Genomic DNA, 6,753 nt, shown 5'->3' with positions numbered 1-6,753 from the left:
CACCCTCTTGGTTCCAGGAAAAGCACTGAGGAGAAATTACAGGCCCAAACAAGCTGGAAATTGAGGGAAGAGACTGCCTTCCAATGTGCTGAGTTGTTTCTAAAGCCTTTCAGAACAATGATCTTTTATTCAAAAATACATCTAATCAAAATTAATTTCTGGATCTCTGAAATATACTTGCATCTGTTATAGGCATCTCTTCCTTCTACCCCAGATTCCCAAAGCTCACTATATACCAAACTTCTACATGAGAGCAAAAAGAATTTGGACAGTTTCCCACTGTTTGCCTCTGTTCCTCTCCCAGTTCTGCCTTCACGAAAGCCCCTTCCTGGATCTCCATCTGCCCCAAAACCTGCCCTCTGCCTGCCTCTTCCTTTGTGGTGGAGCACAAGAGGGAAAGCAGATGGGAAAACTGAGATGCAGAAAACTCGTTCTTGAAAGAACAATTGGCCTAGAAGTAGAAACGCATCTTTCACTTTTATGATTCCATCCCTTAGAAAATTTTATAGCTAAAGAAGTTCTTGAAGTCTGGAAGGAAAGATGGCTAGATAATGGATGGATGGATGGATGGATGGATGGATGGATGATGGATAGATAGTTGGATGGGTGGGTGGATGGATGGATGGATGAATGGGTGGATGGATGAATAAATGGGTGGATAGGTAGATGGATGGATAGATGCTGGAGTTAGAGAACCCATGAGAGATGTCATTTTATTCCTTTCCTATATTTTCCAAGTCCCAAACAGAAGATGTGCAGAGTCATTTGTGCAGAGGCTCTTCCAATACCCAGAGGTCTAAGATGTTTGCTCATCACCCAGCTATGGAGGAGCATTTAGGCAGGAAATTAAACAACTACATCCATCATATTTATTGAACAGTTTTTCTCTGAAAGACACCAGTGCAGGATATCAGTCATGGTCAAAGTCCAAAGAGAGAATGTCTTTCTTGCTTCATGGCTCTCTCTCTCTCTCTCTCTTCTCTCTCTCTCTCTCTCTCTCTCTCTCTCTCTCTCTCTCTCTCTCTCTCTCTCTCTCTCTCTGTGTGTGTGTGTGTGTGTGTGTGTGTGTGTATCTGTCTATCTATCTTTCTCTCTTTGTCTCTATTTCTCTGTATCCGGGTGTGTATGTGTGTCTGTCTGTATGTATGTATGTATGTCTCTCTCTTTCTTTGACTCCTTACCCATTACTTTTCAGCTTTATTTGCCTTGATTGGTTTCCTTTTCTAGCACTGTTTTTGCCTTACTAGTCCCTTGGTGAGCCCCAACCACCATTCCTAGTGTTACACTCTGCAGGTCTCAGCTCAAATGTGACTCCCTTAAAGAGACTTTCCTTGTCCCAACATCTTCTATGAACCTTGATTCTGTTATTTCTCTACTACAGCTCATTCTAAATCCATATGTGCCCAGGCTCCTTGTATTTGGCACCCAACAGCCCCCAAATCCCTGAGGTACTCTAATGATGAAGAGCTGAATCCCGGAGTTCAACCACCTGGTTCAAAGCCAACTTTGTCACTGTTTAGCTGGTGACCTTGATTAAATTACCTAAACACTATGCTCTGGATTGCTGACCTCTACAATGAAAATCATAATAGAGCCTTGTCATTAATGTTTCCTCATAAATAACACCGTATGCCATGAAATCAGTTAATGCACATGAAGACTTAGACCCTCGCCTGGTCTATGAAAAGACCTTATGAACATTAGCTGTTCTGGTGGCTGTCAATCCTTGTTCTAACATTGTGGATTGAGGTATGACAGAAGCTCAATAGAAATTAGGGGAATGAATGAAAGCATGTCCATCTAAATAAAAGCTCCGCCCCTCCAGATAAGCGTAGCTTACACCTGAAACTCAGCAGAGGCTGTGGGATAACTGTAGCTCACCTCCAGCTTAAAAGGAGTTCCAGGGAGACCCTGGAAGAGCAGGTTGGAAGGTTGTGGGTATTCTTCTCACTTTCCCCAGAACACACAGCAGATTCCTCGACTTGCCTCTGAGAGAGCCTCTGCCAAGGCACAGGGCTCTACTCCATTGACTCTGCTCCCATCTCCCTCAGTCCCCCAGTGCAAAGGGCAGTCAATAAATTATAAAAGTACTCTAAGCTGTGCAGCTGCACCATGGCAATGAATGGAATTCAGAGGCAGCAGGAATGGGGCACAAGAAGGGAGCTCGAGAGTCTTTGTGACCAAATGACCATTTCCCCTTTGCTCTGGAGATATCTGGTGATAAACAAGTATATCTGAGATTCCAAACCAGGACCAATGGCCTATTTTTAAAAGGGGGGGGGGATAGTAAAAAGATGTGTTCACCTTTCTCAGAGCCATGAACTTAACCACCTCAAATAGTACATCCACACAATCAGAAAAAAAAATACCTCTGAAAGCATATATCCTATGAAATTTACTGCCAAAATTTGCAAGTAATGACCCATTCCCAGGGACCCTAACCTACTGTTCAGAGAAAAGACAGCTTTCCTCATTCCACTGTGCTTGGATAAGAGTTCACCCGGTGGTGGGTAGAGACACGTACACATTTGTATGTCCTTGCCTGGGCCATGATGGGTGAGCTCATGCACTAGGGAATATGGGATTCCTCACTGTCCCTGTCCATTCATAGCAGTGAAATTACTACTGAGGACTCCCAGTGCAAGAAAAGGTATAGCAAAAGACTTCCTAAAAACAGAGTCCCAACCATCAGACAGCTAAGAGAGGCTAAGAGGGCAGGCAAAGCAAGGACCTGGTGTTGTGGAATATTACTTTAACTAGGCAAAGATGTGTTACATTTGTTTATGCTGCATTTGTTTAACTATGTAAAAATGTTTCACCTTGCCTGCCTAAGGCACCTGATAAGTCTAATTAAAAGCTGAACAGCCAATAGCTAGGCAGAAGAGAACTAGGAAGGGCAGGCAGGCAGAGAGGATAAATAGGAGGAGGAATCTAGGCTTGAGAGAGAGGAGAATAAGGGAGAAAAAGAAGGAGACAGCTGCCCGTAAGCAAGACATAGAATAGGACATAAAAAAATAAAAGAATGGTAAAAGGCCCCAAGGCAAAATGTAGATGAAGAAAAATTTTAATTTAACTTATAAGAGCTAGTGCCACAAGCATAAGATAAAGCTGAGCATTCATAACTAATAAGAAGTCTTCGTGTCTTTATTTGGGAGCTGGTTGGTGACCCAAAAGAAAGCCTGCTATAACCTGGGGCCAGGGCATGGCTCATTTGTCTTAGTTCCTTGCATAGTTTGCTAAAGGATGGATGGCCTGAAAAGAAACCACCAGTGACAGACCTGGGAAAGAGCAAAGCTCTCTATGAAAGAGGGCCAAGCAGAGAAACCGCCAGAGGAACCACGAACCAGCAACACTAAACCGATTGCTATTCCTATTAAATTTGGGCACAGGTGATCCAGTTCCAGATGGGTTTTGGTTTTGCATTGCAGATGATGTTTTTATGGTACCCTTCTGGGATTCAGATTATGGGAACCGGGGATTTCTGTCCTGCTTTAAATGCACAATAATTATATAACAGCTTGCCCTAGAAGACAGATAGGACCAGAGCTTTGTATACTAAACATTCTGGTGGTAGGCTTTGGGGGGCCTCTAAGAAGAGGGGCTCTTTCCTTAAGAGGAGGAGTGGAATAAGAAAAAAATGAGTCTTTCAGGGAGATCTAGAAGCTGCTCCAGATGTTTGAAGCAAGGACCAAGTTGTGGGGATGCAGGAAATCCAGATGTGGAATGGAAACACTGCTGCCTTTCCACAAAGAGCATAGGAAAGTGGTAACTATGGCTCAGACCCCTGGTGAAGGACTGGTGGGTGAGGCAGGTGTGTACACACATTCATACATGCACGTGAGGTATATAAGAGACTATTTGTTTGCACTCATTTTTCTGTGCTTACTCATGTATCTGCTTCGATGTGCACCACTTTGTGTGTACATAGACATGTGTATTTGTGGGTCCATAACCGTGGGATACTGCCAAAATGAAGGCAAGCTGTTGTCTCCTCGCCGAACCTTCTCATACTAATTTCAATATCACATTATTGTTTCAAATTGACTTTATGAATTAATATTAAGAAAACACAAACAGAGCCTGAGGCTAACTTGCAAGACAGGGCTCCAGAATGGGGTTTTATTATCACTGTTGTTCTCACGAGGATAGTGAGATGAAGTGTGCAACCATTCCTGTTTCATCTGGTTGAACTTCAGGCTAGAGGGGAACCACCCCATAGAACAACCAGAGGACATTCACTGGCCACAGCCTTGTGGGACCAGACAAGAACCTGACAGCTTACTGGAAGCCTGTCTTATTACTGAAGAGATGGGCTCAGAGAGTAATCTTTGGCCAGGACACTTGGCTAGTGCCTTCAACCTGTTCATTACTCCACCGTTTGTCCGGAACTCATCTGGGGACTGGGCACAGTCCTGGGAAAGAGAAGAGGAGTGGTATGACCCCACACACGGATGGTCCTGTCTGAGGCAGCAGTTTCTCTGTTGGTAAGAGCCAGTCTCCAAAGCCATATCTGCCCTGCCACTCGGTGATATTAAGTAGTATGGGTAACTCAGGGAGAGGCAGAGGGGCAGCATGCACTCCAGGAGCTCCTGGGCATGGAAAAAGGGGAGAAGAGTCTAGAGGAAGTCTCTCCCTAAACACAAAAATTGTATTTTCTGTCATCTATGGGATGACGTGGTCAGTGGCTCCTGTATCACCTCAGAGTCAGGAACAACAGAAGTGGTTTCAGAGCTGCTAAACCAGTCACTTAAACCCAAGATGAGCACCGGACTGAGGTGCCGGTAAAGATCTGGGGACTCAGCGTCAGTCCACAGGGTAAAGAACACTTTGGTCCAGCAATGCCGAGCTGTGAATCTTTGGATTAAGGAAGGAGGAGACAGAGCCTGGAGAATGCTCTGACATTGACAGGAACTGGTTTTTTGGAGTTTTGAAGAGGACACAGCTGGAGGCCCTGACCACAGGTGTGAGCGAGGACTGTCCAGAATGTCACCCTGAAAGAACATCGATGATGTCTTAGGCTCTGGCAAGTGGACAAAAGCCTCCACTTTTTAGAAACCTCCCGCTCGATGAATGCATGGCCTCTGTGCAAACACACACACACACACACACACACACACACACACACACACACACACACACACACACACCGCTCCCTGCCTCCCAGCTCCCTAGTGCTGAGAAATTCCTAGATGGCCTGTCCACCCACCTTGGCCATCTCTTGGTTTCTCTGCACTAGGCAGTGCCTCCTACCTCCTTGTTAGAATGCCCAGTGCACTGGGGAGGGAGAGGAGAGAGTGACACTCCACCACTTGACAGGTCTTTAAAGAAAGAAACAGTGCCCACAGGTGGGGCCGCCCCACCGGCAGGCTACTGAGGAGTCCCATCTCCAACCCATACAATCTGCCTTGTATCCACTTTGGACTGTCCAAAGCCAAGCGGGGGCCGCACCCTCCTTGATTTCCAGCTCAGTCTTAGTCCCTTAGAACTGTCCCCTCTCCAGCACCCCACACCCCCAGCATCCCAGCCTTGAAACAATCGCCCTTTGAGAGAGTCTGCCAAGTCAGGGGCCTGAGCAGCCAGGATCGAAGGATGGAGGCGGATGGGCTGGGGGTGCGGGTCGGGCGGGCACGCTCTCTTCCCTTGAGCCAAAGCTGGAGTACCCTGGGCCCCTCCCGCGGCCGCTCCAGCACCCGAAGCCCAAGCCGCCCCTGTGGGAGGGTCACTGCGGGGAGTGCGGGGAGGTGATACCAAGCTGGGGGAGGGGTCCAGTGTCGGCCCCCGCCTCAGCCCGCGAGGTTGGTACGGACCGCTAGTGGCTCTGGTCCCGCCGGCAGCTCGCGCTCGCGGGGGCGGGGTGCGTGGGGGCGGGGCGGGAGGCGCTGTCACAGCCGCGGCAGCACCGCGCATCCGCCGCCGCCAGCGCCGAGGGCACCACGCGCTGGCCCGCTCTGCTGGGCTCCGGCCGCGCGCCCCGCCACCCCGGCCCAAGCAGCCTGCGCGTCGCCTCTTGGGGCTCCAGTCGTCGCTCCGCGCCTCGCCGCCCGCGCCCTCCCGAGCGCTCCAGGGCTCCGGCCGCCGCCTGGCTGAGCCCAGAAGCAGCCGGGCGGTGGCAGCGGGCCGGCCGAGGCTGTGGAAGAGCGGGCCCGCGGCTATGAAGTGGCCCCCGAGGGCACGGAGCCGAAAAACGCCCAGAGAGAGAAGCGCGCGCATCGCAAGGCAGCAGCCTTGGGGCGCTGGGGCCAGAGCATAGGACTGCCACTCACGATGGACCGCTCTGGGGACGATAAGGACTCGCCACCGCAGGTCAGTGTCCCGCGCCCCGCGCCCCTACCGCCGCGGTGCACAGAGCCCCTTTATCCCTCCCCATCAGTACCCACACCATGTACGCCCTCGTGCACGCGCGGTGTGTGTGTGTGTGTGTGTGTGTGTGTGTGTGTGTGTGTGTGTGTGTGTGTGTGTTGCACAAAATGGGGACAACAGGAACGAGAGGGCCGGCTGCCAGGGCCTGCACCTGAGGGGCTAGGAAATAAAGCTAGGACGCTGCCTGCCCCGCTCCATCAGGATGAAGGCAAAAACTGGTTCTGAGAGTCTTCTAACAACTGGTCTTTCTCTTAGCTATTTTGTCCCTTGCCACCTCAGCAGGTGGTTCCTGGTGGCCCATAGGACCACAGGAGGTGTGGGGGCCAGCTCTAGCCGCACCCCTGCTCACCAGCAGGCACCCCAACCGACCTCCTTTCCTGGACATTTACAATT

The 6,753-nt window shown here is 49.7% G+C and overlaps 1 protein-coding gene across 4 annotated transcripts in view; it reads left to right on the top strand.

The window, feature by feature from the left end:
- The first annotated feature begins 5,758 nt into the window (after positions 1–5,758).
- The window catches only part of B3gat1 (beta-1,3-glucuronyltransferase 1), a 38,836-nt gene continuing 37,841 nt past the window's right edge, over positions 5,759–6,753 (top strand). For 2 of the 4 annotated variants that reach the window (XM_075966483.1, XM_075966484.1), the window contains exon 1: positions 5,767–6,303. The gene's annotated coding sequence lies outside the window, so the exon portion shown is untranslated. Of the gene's footprint in view, positions 6,304–6,753 lie in introns of all 4 variants that reach the window. The other 2 variants (XM_075966485.1, XM_075966487.1) reach the window with 2 other exon arrangements.

The sequence above is a fragment of the Microtus pennsylvanicus genome, chromosome 3 (assembly GCF_037038515.1).
Source record: "Microtus pennsylvanicus isolate mMicPen1 chromosome 3, mMicPen1.hap1, whole genome shotgun sequence".
NCBI lineage: Eukaryota > Metazoa > Chordata > Mammalia > Rodentia > Cricetidae > Microtus > Microtus pennsylvanicus.
The sequence above is the reverse complement of the archived record's forward strand: the minus strand, read 5'-3'. Positions and strand labels throughout refer to the sequence as shown.